This window comes from Hakea prostrata, chromosome 4 (assembly GCF_041222555.1).
Source record: "Hakea prostrata isolate BN-2017 chromosome 4, UWA_Hpros_2, whole genome shotgun sequence".
In the NCBI taxonomy this organism is placed as follows: domain Eukaryota; kingdom Viridiplantae; phylum Streptophyta; class Magnoliopsida; order Proteales; family Proteaceae; genus Hakea; species Hakea prostrata.
Window position 1 is genome coordinate 43,484,839 of NC_142603.1, and position 17,306 is coordinate 43,502,144.

The 17,306-nt window shown below is 35.9% G+C and overlaps 1 pseudogene; it reads right to left on the minus strand.

Annotated features, from left to right (window-relative positions):
- Positions 1-13,923: 13,923 nt before the first annotated feature.
- LOC149018989 (transcription termination factor MTEF18, mitochondrial pseudogene) lies at positions 13,924-15,152 on the minus strand (annotated as a pseudogene).
- Between the last annotated feature and the right edge of the window lie 2,154 nt (positions 15,153-17,306).

Here is a 17,306-nt window from a genome sequence, read left to right on the forward strand (position 1 = left end):
CCCACCCCCGCTCTCTTTTTTCAATCATGGATTTAAATTTAAATAAGTTTACTTGTTATCAAAAGAAAAAGATAGCTCTTAAGGGGAAGTTTGCAATAAGGGATAATGCAAAAATTGGGTTCAAGATCGTATATTTCAATGAATTTGAAAGTAGTGGAACTTAACGGAGGAAATGCCTCTTGGTGTTCCCATTCTCTTGATCTACTTTCTCGTCTTCCTTTACTTCACGTTTTTTTTTTGTACGTTCCAAATTGACGAACCACGGTGATGGAGGTTAACAAAAAAAATCACAGAGAACAAGGACAAGGAAGGATATAAATTTTACTGTTACCTTTTTCATATTCATTCCCTATATTTATTATATTTTTTTCTCTCAATCGTAACTACTTAATTAGGGTCTCACTTATATTCAAGTAATCAACCAAGTGAGAAATTTTTTATGATTTATTATTAAAAAATGAATCATTTTTCGTAATAAATGGATTCTAATCCAAAATGTGATGTTGAACAAAAAAGGAAAAAGAATGAAAAAGGAACATTTTATTTTTATTTATCCTTTTTTATTTTATAATAATGATTAATCCATGTGCATTTCGAATTAATTTGAGCAAATGTGTTCATAACTTACACTTGATAATCATGATTAGGGTTTGAATTAGGTAGCCCTTAATTATTACATGGTCATCATGTTGAGTAGAACTTAAAAACGGTGGATTTAAGGGTATAAATGCGAGTGTATATTTGTGTGAACTAACAAAGATTGTTATTTTATACCAAAAAAAAGCAAAGATTCTTATTTTATCAATTCTCTCGAGGAATGGATACACTTGACCTTGTCATGCGATAATTTAGTCTTTAGTTTCCTAATACAAAATTTCAAGTGAAAGTGTCACCTAACATGCTACCCAATACCTGACGTGAGAGATACTGATAGTAGAATCCAAATACGTGGCTATATTGTATATATTTTATTAAAATATTAATTTTTACTTATTTTTAATATTTAATCACATTTAGAAATTATGTGTGACATGTATGTATGTATGATACATCGCCATCTTCCTGATAATGGTATATTTATCATTAGTTTAAAGTGCCACAACTAACAAATTGATAGCAAACTAGCAACCTCTTTTGAGTTAAAACATGCTATGAAAATTGCATGTTGCACCTGCATAATCTTTTTTTTTTAAAGAATTTTTCAACCTCTTAACATCATAGTATTCATATAATTTATTTTTTTGGAGTTGAGTTTTTTTGGGTCAATTTTTTTATGTGTATCTTGACTATATCCTCAAAGAATAGCTTTATATAATTATTTAAATATAACAACACGGCTTCACCTCCGACCCATTGCCTTATGAGATTTACCTAGAACACAATGTGAGCTGTCTTTCAAAAATATACATATAAATCTTCTAGTTCAACGTACTTGTTTGGTTCAACGATGTTCCGTGAAGTATTATTATAAATTAATTACTAAAATATTGGCAATTGATACTTTTAAACGACAATAAACCATAATAATAGGTTAAATAATAATATTTTAAATGACTTCCAAAAATATTTTCCCAGTCGAACCCAAAAAACTATCACGGATTTTCCGCGATGCCAGTTTAGGCAACGACAGTGGCGATGGTCATAAATCGTAGCCATATATTTTTGGTAACAGTTTCAGGTTTTTTTGTAGTGGAAGATCACACACTCAAATATAAAGGATCAAGGACTAGTCTTTTTAATGAAGAGATCATGGATTCGACTCTCTTTGATGGTATACATTATAATCCCCACTCCATAATATAAAACTATCCGTTCTAAAAAACAAAAAAAAATAATAATAAAAAAAAATTACACCTGTTATGAATTTATTTGTAATTTTTAAACGGCAATGATGGACATGTTAAGGATGAAGGGATAATTAGAGAAATAAGGTAATATGAAACTGTGACCAACGAAATAGATTTATTTATTGTTTTTGGCAGACCAGAAAGGGTCACGAGTTTCGTTGCAAAGTAAAAAAGAATGTGCATATAAGAACTCCAAACAATCCTTCAATGCATTTAATATTCAACATGTTTATCGGGAAGCAAACATAATAGCTGATGTTCTAGCAAAGGAAAGTGCCCTCACTCAAGATGTTTTTCTTAACATTTTAGTCCTACCCCCCAATATACGATGGATACTTATGTTTGATCAGTTAGTTGTAGGTTGTAAGAGGTTCTCCTTTTAGTTAATAGATTTCACTTCTACCCGAAAAAAAATAATAATAATAAATTAAAAAAAAAAAAACTCTAAACATGTTATTTCCAGATTGACACTGAGAGGGGGGTGAATCAGTGTCTTCAAAAATTCACCACAATGTGGTTGGGTCTACCAGACAGTGTACCACCACTCTGCAATCAAGGCACTCCAATATGTGCAACAAAGAAAAATAAACAAAAACGCAATGCACCAGAGTTTACGTGGTTCGGCCAAATTGCCTACATCCACGGAATAATACCCAACCTAGGGTTTCGTATATTACTCAATACACTCTTAGATATTTTGACTGCTACAACAGTCCAGGACACCAATCCCTGCTTTAGTCTAAAATGCAATTCAGACAAGGGCACCAACCCCAACCCCCTAGACAAGCTCCAACTTGCTAGGTCACAATGTAAACCAATAATTCAAGTTCCCCAAATTACATTCATGAGCTAGATTCTTCATCACTAAACATAACCTAGAAAATAATAGACAATCACTTGTGAATACGGGTTACCTCAACTTGTGTAAGATGCATGGTAACAATACTTGTTTCTCTTTTTCTCCAACTCTTTTTTTTTTTCTCTTTTCAATCTTTTTCAGTTTTCTCTCTTTAAAAAAGCCATACAATCATGTTCCCTTCTTTTCTTCTGCTGCTTCTTTTTTCTTCTCTTTCACTTTCTTTCTTGTTCAGCAAAACAAAAGACTTCTTATTCCCAAGCTTCAGATCTCCATAGCCAACCAACGTCTTCTGGTTCGACCTCCACGCTATTCCCAAGCTCCTCAAAAAGTCCTCCTCTTTTGCTCTCCTTTTATAGATTAATTTAACTCAGAGTTTGAATCAAACTCAGAGTTCCTATCTGACTTAAACAATGAGTGTTTTAACGTACAAATCGGACTAACTTCGAGATCTCCAATGAACAATCCCACCGTTGGATTTGAAGATCAAGAAGTCGTGAAGCTCTCCTCCAAAAATCAGCTCAATCGGACACTGGATGACCATCCGATGAAGAGGTTGATCAAAACTGGACTCAGAGTTTGAGTCAAACTCCGAGTTCCTATCTGACTTAAATAAGGAGTGTTTTGACGTACCAATCGGACTAACTTAGAGATTTCCAATGAACAATCCCACCGTTGGATTTGAAGATCAAGAAGTCGTGAAGCTCTCCTCCAAAAATCAGCTCAATCGGACACTGGATGACCATCCGATGAAGAGGTTGATCAAAACTGGACTCAGAGTTTGAGTCAAACTCCGAGTTCCTATCTGACTTAAACAAGGAGTGTTTTGACGTACCAATCGGACTAACTTAGAGATTTCCAATGAACAATCCCACCGTTGGATTTGAAGATCAAGAAGTCGTGAAGCTCTCCTCCAAAAATCGGCTCAATCGGACACTGGATGACCATCCGATGAAGAGGTTGATCAAAACTGGACAGAGACCCTCAAAAACGGGATTCTTGAGTTTTCTTTATTTGAATTGGATTCTTTCTCTCGAAACCTTTTTGTGTGTTGCTGTACCATATCAAAACCCACTTAAATTGCCAACAATGACAACACCTTCATTTTAGGCCAATGGAACAACAAAACATAATCAAAATTCTTAATTAAAAACTTCTCTACAAATAAAAATTTGATTGAGAGGAAAAGAAAGCCAAACTCACACTTCCAAATGGAAGAGCATGCTTGCTTGTGGTTAGGTGGTACTTGTTATCGGACGCATGGGACCATCACCTATTAAGTGCCATTTGTAAGGTTCCAGTTCAAGCTTTCATTCATGGCCGGAAATAGTGAACATGCAATGTATCCCTTGTAGATGACAAATAAAGAAAGCAGTGGAGCCCTATTTCCAAACAACTACCTAACCTAGCTACCCATAAAACTCCAACATCAATTGAAGGGAAAATGGTTTCTGCCTCTGAGTATAATTCCTGCATCCAAATTAAAGGTAAGGTAGAATTATTGATCTGTCTTCAATAAAAGGTAGAAATTTTGTCCTTGTTGATGATCTTATGCACGATCATGTTACTTGTTGGCAATAAAATTTAAATTGTCAAATATTAAATCAAACTTTTATCAGAAGTGAGTAATCTTTTCTTAAGAAAATGTTCACTTGATCTGGCTTTCTATGAAGGATTAATTGGTACAATGCAATCTTAACTGATGTCACATATTTGTGGTATGATAATGCTATGAAGATGGAAATTGAAATTATCTGCTTAAATTGTATTACATCAAATCGTTTCAAAAAAGATATTGTATGGTTTTTGAAAAATGGTATTGAGTGTGGTGCAGTAGAGATTATGGAAATGATTTATGACTTAAAACTGTCAATGTATAACTTCGAAGGATGGCTCAGTTCGTAAAAGACCAACACTTCCACATAGGAGGTCGAGGTTCGAACCCCTCTGGGTCAAGGGTGGAGCCCTGCCTATATTAGTTATATAAAGCTCCTCTGAGGATGTAGCTAAAGTGCACATAAGCTAGTCAGGATGAACCTCAGATTGGGATTGGGGGGAGGAGGGGGGAAGAACAAGAAAAGAAAAAGAAAGAAGAAGAAAAAAGATATGTTGTTTAGGGGAATACATATACATATAAACATTGTATATGGGAAAGCGGAAGCATTGCATATGGTAAACTGACAATGGTTGCAAAATTGATTTAATGGGGACCTCCCTTCCTGCAAAAGATAACAAGGTAGCCTTCCATTCAGCAAAATGCCTACAAATTTTTCCTAGTAGAAATTTGAGATTCTTACTCCTGGCTTTCTAATTAAAGAGACAAGTACCTGGATACAAGGCATCCTATTTCATTTATGAAGATGCCCAAGATCGACAAGATTGGGCTTTTGACACACTTATTGACATTTCAACTGAAAAACGCTCCACTTTTCTCAAAATTAATTTCTTGGCCGGTCACATTAGAGAATAGTTCCAATGCAGCCTTAATTGCGATAATATCATCAACTTCCGCCTGACAGAAGAGGAATGTGTCATCCGCCAAAAATAAATGCGAGATCTCAAGAGTTGTGTTGGCAATTTTGATGCCCTTAAACAAATTCAATCTTCTATACTCATTAAGAAGTCTCGACAAAACCTCCATTATATATGGGCTCAAGGGGCAACCCTGGTGAAGCCCCGGCATTGTCTGAGAAACACCCAAAATGACAACTATTGATTTTAAGGACCAAATTGTATCAATGTTGGTGAAAATCTAAGAAAGAGAACATACTAGATAAAACCTTTTATTCAGTTCTGTAATAAGCTTTAGACATATCAAGTTTAAGAGCAATAAAACATTATTTTCGCCTAGTTGTCTTCATAAAATGTAAGAGACTTTATAATTTACAAAGTAACAACTTTTAGAATTTGAATCCTCTACCATAAGTCTATTTCTTTTAGGCATAAATAGAATAATTGTAAATAAATCCTACCATTAAATGTATTGAATTAAGTCTGAATCGTTTATGATGGACGATTCAGATTTAATCCTACCAAATTTAATGATAGGATTTCTAGAACCATTCAGTCAAGCACGGCCGTTCAGCCACCACCTTCTCTTTCTTTTATACTTTTCCATCACACATTTAATAGTGAATCCACCTTTAAATATTTATTATTTATTTTCTCAATCTCCCCCTTAATTAAATGTGTGATGGAAACCAGACAATTGTACCCTAAGCAAGAGTCGCAGCTTGAACCCTTAAGTGCCTAATATCCATGATCATGGGTTCTTGTATCATGTGTATCATGTCATGCGGTAATTTTTTTACCACGTGGCAAGTGCTTTGAGATGGCAGAGATTTTTATAATGAGGAAGAATCCAAAATGCATACGCAAGGTTTGTTATATGAGCAACCAGTTTTGAACCAAAAAAAGAAAGAGGGTTATATGGGCAACTAGTTTGTGGAGCAGGAATGGGAGTTTCACTTTGGCTGAGAAGATGGGAAGATGCCATGTGCCCCCAGAAGAGAAGAGAGAAACAAGAAAGAAAAAGCTTAAAAATGTCCCATCCGTCTTTTTATTTTTTTCTTAAATATCCCATCCGTCGTCTTCTGAGAACAATTAATGAGGTTCTTTCCATCCGACACCAAGACAAAGCGCAACATGGGAATTACGTGATGTGTATTTGGTATTGTCACCCACATTCATGATTGGACAGTTGCATTGCCACCATAAGTTTCTTCAACGGTAAAGTTGCATGAAATTAAGTTCAAAAAAGCCGTTACAAATTCTTTCCACCACACGAGCAAGCTTTAGAGTATTCCACGTCGATGTATATCCATATCAGATATAATATATACGTTATATGTGGATAATATCTTTTTGTTGGATTCCATTAAAATAAATTATTCCATACAATACAATATTTGATACTAGATAATATATCTCTTAAAGTCACCTAATGCTGATAAGATATTGGATACCGATATTTTAAACCTTATTCATAAATACTGAGCTCCTCTTACATTTCTCCATTATACTGAGCTCTAGAAGTTATTTCCCACTCCCCTCTAGTAACAATGGATCTGATGTCATGTCTTGGATCCCATCTACTGAAGGTATTTTTTTCGATACGTTTTGCATATGAAACATTGATAAAGAACGAACCAGCTGTAGATATGGAAATATTCGATGAAAATTTTTGGAATACTTCTTGGAAACTTCATCTTCCAAACCGATTTTGCAGTTTCTTTTGGCTAGTTGTAAAGAATAGGTTGATGACTGATGCTAGAAAGCGCCACTTGCATCTTCAAAATAATGATAAATGCAATATTTGCATGATAGAGGTGGAAGATGTATTACATGTATTTAGGGATTGTTGCTTTGCAAGAAGCATTTGGAAATGTATGGTTAAACCACGATATCAAATATGACTTTTTAGGTGCGAAAAGCAGAAATAGATCTATGCCAATATCTGTGGGTTTGTTGCCAAATGGAGCAACGATTAGCCTGAGCGATTTGTGTGTATCCTACAATTTCTTTGGGGATGGCGAAATCGAGATATCCATGAGGTATATTTTTCCAGACACGGGAATGGTGTGCTCATTATCGAAAAATTTTGTCGAGCCAATAAGGAAGCTTGGACAACATGCCGAAGCCCTGTTCTTGATCCAAGTAAAGAGTTGGAAGTTTTAGGGTAGACACGCCCTAGAAGATGATGGTTTAAGTGCAACACGAATGCTGCTGTGAAAGTGAAGGAATGCTACGCTCAATTAGCTGGGGTGATCCGGGATCAAGAAGGCCTATTCAGAGTAGGATTTGCTATTAAGATTCCTCTATGCCATGTAGTAGAGGCAGAAATGCGCGCAATCAAAGAAGGGGTAAAGGTAGCGTTGGATATGGGAGCATGTCTACTCCAAATAGAATCAGACTCGCTGAAGGCGGCCATAAGGTTATTGGACTCAGAAGTTAACAAGCAAGGATGGATGGGAAGATTAGTTGCTGAAATTTGAAGCCTATATGCTTCTCGAGGCCATGTTAGATTTGGTCATGTGAGGCGTCAAAATAGCAAGGCTGCTGATTGGTTGTCTAAGAGGCGGCTAATTGGAAGAGATGATCTGGTCTTTTTCAATGATCCCCCGCAGGAAATGACAGACATCCTTAGAGAGGATTTTCTCAAGAGTTGTGCTTTAGTTTGATTTGATTTTGTTTTTTTTGAGTTTTTTGATCCCGTTTTGTAACCAAAAAAAGAAAAAGAAAATGAACCTAATTTTATATATTTATACTTAATATATAAGATAGATTTTCTTCTAAATTTATGATTTTTTGATAAATTCTAAATATATGGTTAAAGACTATGAAATGAGCACAATTCTCTCACTTCATGGTTGGTTTTTAATCTTCTTTTAGGACATATGAATTTATATATGTGGGAAATGAGCAACCCTACCACAAAGTGCTTTCTTTTTCTTTTTTAGCGCGTAGGGTTTAGGATTGGGATTATTTACCCTAATGTACTCTCCTCACTTCTCTCTGCACATATTTGGGAAGGAACCCATTTCTTTTCCATCTTGTAAGTATTCAAAGGTGGCCAACAAGCATTAGCTCTCCTTGAAAAGAAGGTGATCTAGCCACACTTTCTAGATCACTCTAGTCACTAGCTCTACATCTGGCATCTCCATCCTTGTGGTTAAGGTAGTGATTTTGGGCATGTCCAACTCCCATAATGGGACGAGCAGTGTATACAAGACTCGAGAACGAATTCATAGCTATATGGCTGACCAATGATTACTAGTGTTTCGGGTTCATGCAAGCAAGTCGCAGACTACAATCCGAACTGAGGCCTCCTTCAAAATGTATGGTAAAGGGTATGAGAGGAGTACAAATAAAATCCACACTTGTGAGTTACTACTCCTTAAAATAATGTCACCTCTTAAACAAATCAATTTATTAATAACATCCCGGCTATTAAGCAACCACAGTTAAGTACTGATGTAAGTTAAACTTTCTTAAAAAACAATAATAACCTTGAATTAAAAACCCTACATTCAATTATTTCATGTCTTCTTTTATGACTTGCAACTTCTTCCCCTACAACCACTCTTGTTATTTTACTTCTTGCATCTTTCTTATCTCCCACGAATATTTTTCAGTTTTTCTCACTTCTTTCTTCTTCCCTTCAATTATCTTCTTCTGAAAATCCTCGCAATAAAGTAATTTGTGTAGCAGAGGGGTGACATTTATTTAGTCGTTTAAAAGTAACTTAGAAGGTTGATTCCAAGCAACTAAGGAACGGAGATTGGTTACATCAACTCAATAAAGTAGAATAGCAAAGTAAAATAAAATGGATATAAAATGGGCATGTGATGACAAGTAAACCTTATTGTAGTTGATTTTTTAAAGTTGAGTATTTTAGAGCAAGAGATATGACTGGGAGACTATAATATCTAAATAAGCTACGTGTAATGATTGTAAAATTAAAAATTAACCATATATGGAGGATTAGAAAATTGAGAGGATAAATTGTTTGTTGTGCACATCTCTCTGCTGTGCACAGCAGTGCGGCACCACAGTTTGACACATGTAAAATTCTTAATTAATTGCTTAGATTAAAAAGCTAAGTTTTAAATGAAAAATACCCCCGTTTATGACCTGTTTAGCCAACCCCACCCGTTTCTGAAAAAAAAAGGGAAAACCCACCTGAAAATTTTCTCATCGTTTGCCATTTCAACTCCATCTTCTTCCCTCTCACTGCCTTCTCACTGCCTTCTTCCATGGTCTCTTCCATATCTATTGCTTTTTTCTTCATTATTGTTCCTCTTCCTCATCTATTGCTCCACCATCGCAAACTCAGACGCTTCTGAAGGATAACAACCTTCCGCCTCTGGCTCCCTCTCGACCATCGTTGCTACTTGTGTAAGTGATATGGAGAGTTTATGATCAGACCGGGTTCATACCTGGTCCGACCCTCGACCCCGGTTGAGACGGAGAAAACCGAATCGCTCCCAAGCGAACCGGATCCAGAAGATGGCTTGTAAGAAGAAAGATTTGTTCGTTGCAAGCGTGCCCTAATCTTACTTATGGATTAGGGTAATCACCCTGATGACAGCAGACTCAAACTGACGGCTGCGGATAATCATCATCAAAGGGATAACTATCGCATAACCTAACGATTATCTCAGGAGCCTCTACTAGCCCGAACTAGTAGAAGTCTATCGCTCAATGGATCTTATTGATAAGATCCAACGACTACCCGAAGAAGGCTCGAGTGCATCCAACGAAGGAGATTCGAAGGTACACTCTATATAAACCTCACTACTATACAAGGTGAGGGACGGATCAATCGATCAAGGAGAATACTATCTGAGACTCAGGTTCAGATACATACTGATAGACCTAAACTATCGGCGTCTCGCTATCTAGATCACCTTTCCCGTTTCTTCATTCATTAGCTCGTGCTTCTAGCAGAGCCGTTTGTGATTAAGTTCATCAACTGACTTAGCCTTCGGAGGTGGACTCCCGACCCCAGCGGTCGGGCCACATCTGACGCTTTCGTTTTGCAGGATATCACGTGGAGATCCAAGGGCTGAGCAGATTTTGGACGCATCAGTAAGATTTATACAATTGTCTGGAGTCGTCTTTCGCTTACTCTGAAATTAATTGCCTCGGTTAGTTGGTCTAGAAGTTGAAAATTTTCAATTCGGTTGTTTTTAACCGGTGGTATCAGCTATAGGATTTGCAGCTTTCTTCTTTTATTTTAAAATTTTTTCCTCCAGTTATCTTTATTCCTTTCTGTAGATCAACTATCGTTTTGTTTAACTTTCGTTTATTAAGAAATGAATTTTAAGCTTTTTCATCTATGTATTATACATTCACTAACATAAACGCAGAGGCACACGTTATTCTCAGCTACGATCTTTTAACTTGAGCAGAAAGTATTGCCAGAAGAAGAAGATGGAGTTGAAATGGCAAACGATGAGAAATTTTCTGGTCGGTTTTCCCTTTTTTCAGAAATGGTTGGGGTTGGCTAAAACGGGTCACAAATGTGGGTATTTTTCATTTAAAACTCAGTTTTTTAATCTGATACACGTGTCAAACTGTGATGCTGCACTGCTGTGCACAGCAGATGATTTTTTTCCATATGACTGTGTAACTCTTATCGTACAGTCCCATTAGATTAATTAAAAAGCTGTCATGATACTTTTTCTTATTTTTAATTAAATTAACTAAATATTATGCAATTAGGACGCTCTAGCAAATAAAATTTTGGCCCAAAAAAGAAGAAGCAAATAAAGACCTTTTTATTAGAGACAAGACAAGCATTTAAAGACCTTTTCATCTTGGAAGCACTAAGTACGAATCGATATCAGGATTTCACATCAATTCCGATAAGTCCAAAGTGCTCTTCAGCTCTCATACTCCAGCAGGTACCAGATCTGAGGTAACAACTACTTTGGATATCCAGGAGGTGCATTCACATGGCATCTATTTAGGTCTACCTATCACCTTTGGTAAGTCAAAATCTCGAACTTTCTCCTTTATTTTGAATAAACTTAGTGCAAAATTGACTGGATGGAGGGAAAAGTATCTTACACAAGCAGGTAAGGAAATTCTAATTAAAACAGTTGTATGTGCTCTTCCTATGTATGCTATGTCTTGTTTTTTAATTCCTCAAGATCTTTGTAATCGGATCCATCAGAAAATCAGACAGTTCTGGTGGAAAAACAATAAAGGACAAGGAATTAACTGGGCAATTGGGAAACTCTATGTAAGAGAAAGGTGGATGGTGGTTTGGGTTTTAGAGATTTAAACTGTTTTAATAGGGCCCTATTGGCTAAACAAAGCTGGAGACTCCTCAACTGTCCTGATACCCTTTTAGCAAAATATTTACAAAATCAAGATTTATTTAGGCTGCGTTTGTTTGCTGGAATAAAGGTAGGGTGGGAAAAAAGGGGTGGGAAAATTCTTGAAAAATGTGTAAATTTCTTACTTTTCCTTTAAATCCTAAAACGGTAGAGTGTTTGGTTGCTTGGGGTGGGAAAGTGGGAGACAAGGTTCCTTGAATCAAGGAACCTTGTCTGCTGATGTGGCAGTTCAACTTTCCCACCCCATGCTATTTTAAAACCCCACATATTTGGTGGGATTTTGTGGGAAAGTTGGAAAAAGTAAAAAGTGGGACCCACCCCATCACTTTTCCACAAAACCCTTTCCTTTCCTTTTCTTCTCCCTCACCCCACTACATGTGGGACCCACATGTTTTTTTTTCCCACCCCTTTTTTCCCACCCCACCTTTGCAAACAAACGCAGCCTTAAGGTAGAGGTACCTACGTCCTGCTCTTGGGGATGGAAAAGTATTATGGCTGGAAGAGATTTGCTAATTTCGGGAATTGGGAGGGAAATTGATAATGGACAATCCACTTTGATTTATAGAGATCCTTGGATTCCCTCTCTTCCTACTAAAAGAATTATGAGTTCTCCATTACTTGATGATCCTACCTTAGTGGGAGAGTTAATTGATTGTGATACAAATACATGGAACAAGAATCTTCTTGATTCCCTATTGTCACCTTTTGAGGTGCAGGAAATTTTAATGTTACCCATTCTTTCCTAGTCTACCGCATATGCTTGGTTTTGGATCAAACAAACACAAGGAAAATTCACAGTGAAGTCAGCCTATTTCCTTAGTTTAACATTATCTCCTGAAGCGGGTAACATTGCCTTTCCCTCTTCATCTTCTACTTCTTGGAAGGAAATTTGAAAAATTCTAAATCTTTCAAAAAAAAAGCATTTCATATGGAGGGCGGCTAGTGATGCTATTACCACAAATAAGAATCTATTTAGCAGATGTTGTAGCCCTTCCCATTTATGCTTGTTGTGTGCCTCTTCTGTGGAATCTACTATGCATGCTGTTGTTTCTTGTCCTTTTGCAAAAACTTGTTGGAAGGTTTCTTCCCTTAGAATTGATGTGTCTAAAGTTTTGGGTCTATTTATGCATGATTGGATTAACTTTATACACTCTAAGTATAAACACACGAATGAATTGGAATTAGTGGATATGATTTGGAGTACATTATGTTGGCTTATATGGATTGCCCGAAATGAATTTGTTTTTGAAGGGAAGCAGCCCCATTTAGAGGGATTGATGAATCGTTTTTGGGCATTATATAATGAAGTGCAATGTGTACAGTTGAACCTTTCACATGAAGAGATTGACCACACAATATCTGGCTCCAACTCATTAGATGTTGATTATCATTTTCAGGTTTATGTGAATAGCACTTGGGATAAGCAAAGTAAGAAGGGTGGACGAGGCTGTACCATCTGGGACTGGCATTGAGATTTCCTAGCAACAAAGGCACATTTTGGTCTTAGCATGTCGATAACTGCAGTGGAATTAGAGGCGTAAGGGACGGGATTTTGTTGGCGCAACACTTCAAATTACCAAGTTGGTTATCTTCTCAGATTGCAAAGGTGCAATTGAGGCCCTCAATGGTGGGAGTCATTCCTTAGACTGGATATGTTGTTGTATTGTGGATGAGATTTTGAAGCTTAGGATGTCTTTTGAGTTTGTGTTTTTTACTTTTACTAGTAGGTCCAACAACAATTATGCAGATTTCATTGCTCGTGGGGCTAGAAATTTTAATACCTCTAGAATTTGGTGGAATTGCCCCCCGTATTTCATGTTAAAGAACTCTTTTATTGCCTCCAGGGATTTTCAGCTGGAGAGCTTTATATAAGCTTAATTTTGGATGAAAAAAAAGACAAGAATTTAAAGTACTTCTCTCTCTTTCCTTAGTTCTACTTTTCATCAAGGCAAAAGTTTGAACACCATTACGTATGTACGTTATCTATATTAATTGTAAATTTAAATATGAAATGGCAAAAACATTTAATTATGTACCATTAATTGATGTTATGCGGACAAATAAATAGATGAATAACCATGGGTTGGTGTTCCATGAAGTTTTTTTATATTTTAACACGTGCACATGCACGTGTGATGTGCTCTCGAATATAATTTTTTATTAGAGAGGTTGTGTCTTGGTCAGAAAAAACAAGAGGTTAGAAAAAAGTTATGCATATATATATGGAACTATTTTTTTTTTTGTTGCTACTGTTTCTTCTTCGACTGTAGACCTACCTTTACTTCATAACATAGAGCGGTTGGATTTTTCATTATAAATTATGAATCCACAATAAATTTGCTCAGACTGAGATAGCTAAATGAAATGTTGGTTCTCATTGGAGTCTGCAGTTATAATGTTTGTTGTTGTTAATCAATGCTATTGCAAACCAAGTTTGGGATGCATAAACCATGTTACATTGATCACTATCAGATGGTCTTCTAGGTGAGAAACCCATGAATTGTTTTGGAGCAGCTGGGTGACCTTCTGTAAAGATGAGAAAGCAATTTTTTTTGGGAAGTGGCAACAATGCTTCCAATGGAATAATTAGTTGGATTCTCACCCTTTTCTGTAAACCATCTATAGAATCTAACAGTGGGTTTGATATGATTTTCTAAATGAAAACACAAGCAAGCTGGGAAAATCTCAAGGTCTTGTAGTGATCTCCTTGCCTCCTTGCAGATGAAGTTCGCCTTTTGTTCAAGCATTTTTGGATCCAGGTTGAGGATAACTAGCTTCAATGCTATCATCTTACAAAGTTTGCAGAAGTCAAAACCTTGTTGCAAGAGGCAATCAAACCTTTCCCGCAATTCTTCCGTTGAACCATGCAATAAAGACAAGACATTCATTGTGGAGACATTCTCTCCAAACCCAATTCCAAGTAAAAGTTCAATTTCTCAATCTTATTCATGTGATTCCAAGCATTTTGGATTATCTTCAGTTGATGTTTAAACTCAATATCCAAGTCTTCTTCAAGATTACTTGTAATGCAATTAGTTAATAGATGACATTCTCCATTGATGATCTTGTCGAAGAACTATGATTAGGATCCATTGCTCTCATCAAATGTGGAAAATTACCCAACTTGTTCATGCCCAAAACATATGGATAGTGGATACTTAGGAACAACATAATCCAATTGCCCTTTGCTCAATCCAATATATTTCAAAAAATCAGACACCGACATAGGGCTCTCTTAAGTCATAGTTTAGAATATCAGGGTTCTCGAGAAGCAACAAAGCCACATGCACCTTATTCACACCAAATCGACAAAAGAATTCCACCTTTTGCACCAAAAACTCTTCTGAGTAATGAAGAAAAACATTCCATTCCCTGCCAAAGAGTACCCCCATCTTACTCATCTCACATCCCAACACATAAAATCCTAATTTCCCTGCAAATGTCACACCACAAATACACATTCCACTCACATGACCAACAAAACCAAATTTAAGAAAAACTGTATCCAAATCATCAAATAACTCATCAATTTGGCCAACCAAATTTCCTCCTTCATACAGTTTCCAAGCATGTTCCAGGAGAACCCAAAAGCAGAAAGCACATGAGCGACCTTCAAAATATTCCCATCTTCGAATAAGAAAAACTCGTGGCTCGACAATAAACCATTGATTTCTGAAGGACCTATGTCGATACTCTCAAAGAAAAATTCAATCTTGTTGATGGATGGTACGTTAAGAACTTATGTAAATGCCTAAAATAATTAGATCCCGATAATTAAACTTTTGAGATGAGATCAAAGTGGGAAACAACAGAGTTGTTGCTAATGCTCTCAGCCAGGGAAAAAAAAAAAGGATATGGTGGAATGAAGATACTCAATTAATGTCTACATAGCTCTATATCTGTAAGGGATTTTCCGAAGCTTTGGGAACTTGCAGAGTGCAAGTGAAAAGCTAAAATAGCGTGAGATGAAGCAACAAATTAGTAAAACAAAGGAGACAAGAATGAAACACATAATGATGGGTTACAACAGGTTTTGAGTCTAATTAATAGTTCCCACAGAGTTGAAAGAGATGGAGAGAACTCTCATGAGATCTTTAGTTTTGGACACGAACACATTTTGGGCCGTTCAAAATTGCAATCGGTGCTTTTAGTGTCTACTTCTTTGCAATTTGTGGCCCTAGGGAAGGCATGGTAGATAAATGAGCTACCTCTAAGAAGATACAATAGAGGCGAAATTTGAGTAATTACTGAGATTTAATGCGACCTTTAGATCTTGAAACTGCAACGACATTCATGGATTACCAAAATTATTTCTTGGAAGATGGAGAGATATAATTGTCAAATTTAATATTTTGTCTTTTCAAGTTTATTTCTTCGGAAGTGGGATATCTCGGTCAAGAGAATGAATAAATAAGATTGTAATTGTAATGAAAATCATGAGAGTGAATAGACAAAATTGTATTTGTAATGAATTTACACTTATAGATATATTTACTTTTATACACTTAAATTAATGACTGAGGGTAATTTTAAAAGTAAAGAATTTGTACAAAATTCAATAGGTATTGAATGATAACAAAAATAAAAGAAATTTCAGTGCGTGTATTTAACGGTTTCAATTTCCATAAAGGAGAGGTAGATTTAAAATGAGATAGTGGTATTAAATAATATTAACTTTAACTAATTATTTATTAATAATAATAATTATTATACTTATAATGAAAATTATAATTTAATTTAGACATTATTTATTAGTGACTTAAAGTTCTAATTGATTGAAAATATAAGGGTATTTAAGGAAACAAAAATGTGGCCGTGTCGCTTGAGTTCATACTTTTATAGTAGTAGTATGATATAAAAATAAAACTAAAAGAGAAAAAGAAACAACACCAAACACAAGTACACAAGTCTTATTATGGTTTCTTGGAGGCTGATTGCTTGGTTGCAATCTCTATTCTATAGAAAGGGCGTGCTGATTCCTTCTCTATTTCCCCTCTAGTAGATGAAATTTTTTTTTTGTGGCCCTCCCCTCCGTGTTTCATTCTCTTGGATTTCGCGATCCGGTAATCTGATCGCTGATGCTTTGGCCCGTGGTGGTCTATCTGCTGGTTCCAGGTGTGTCTGGCTTGTGAGCTCTCCCTGGCTCTTGGATTGTTATCCCAGAAGCTGGGCGTGTGTACCAGTTCTGCTTTTGAATAAAGTGCAGTTTACCAAAAAAAAAAAGAAGGTCTTATTATGGTTTCTTTGTTATGCTTGTTTTTGTTTGTTCTCAAATATTAAAAAAAATAAAAAAATAAAAGGGATAGTTCCACTTTAACTTCTAACATAAACTACTTAAGAGTCAAGTTGGGAATGACCAAATCTCTCAGTGAAGAGGTTATAAGTTTGATTTTGATGGTATAATCCTCCCCTCCTCCCATATATAAAAAAAATCGTCGTACATCCCCCGGAAAAAAAGGGCTACTAATTCGAAAACAAATTATATTTTTCATTATTTGATGCATACTTATCATCATAGTACACGACTTCTTATCTACATGCGATGATTAAAACTAGGGGTGTTCTGATGGTTGAAACTTGTTATAGTCTAGGTTAAACAAAAAATGAGTTCTAGCTCAAATTCCTAGCCTTGAGAGCTGATTAAAGTCAAAATATTCTAGCTTTAAATCATAATTAGGATCGAGTTAAAATAAAGTATTTGATCAAGCTTGGCCGAACCCTAGTCAATCATATTCTTACCTCTTATTATTATTATTA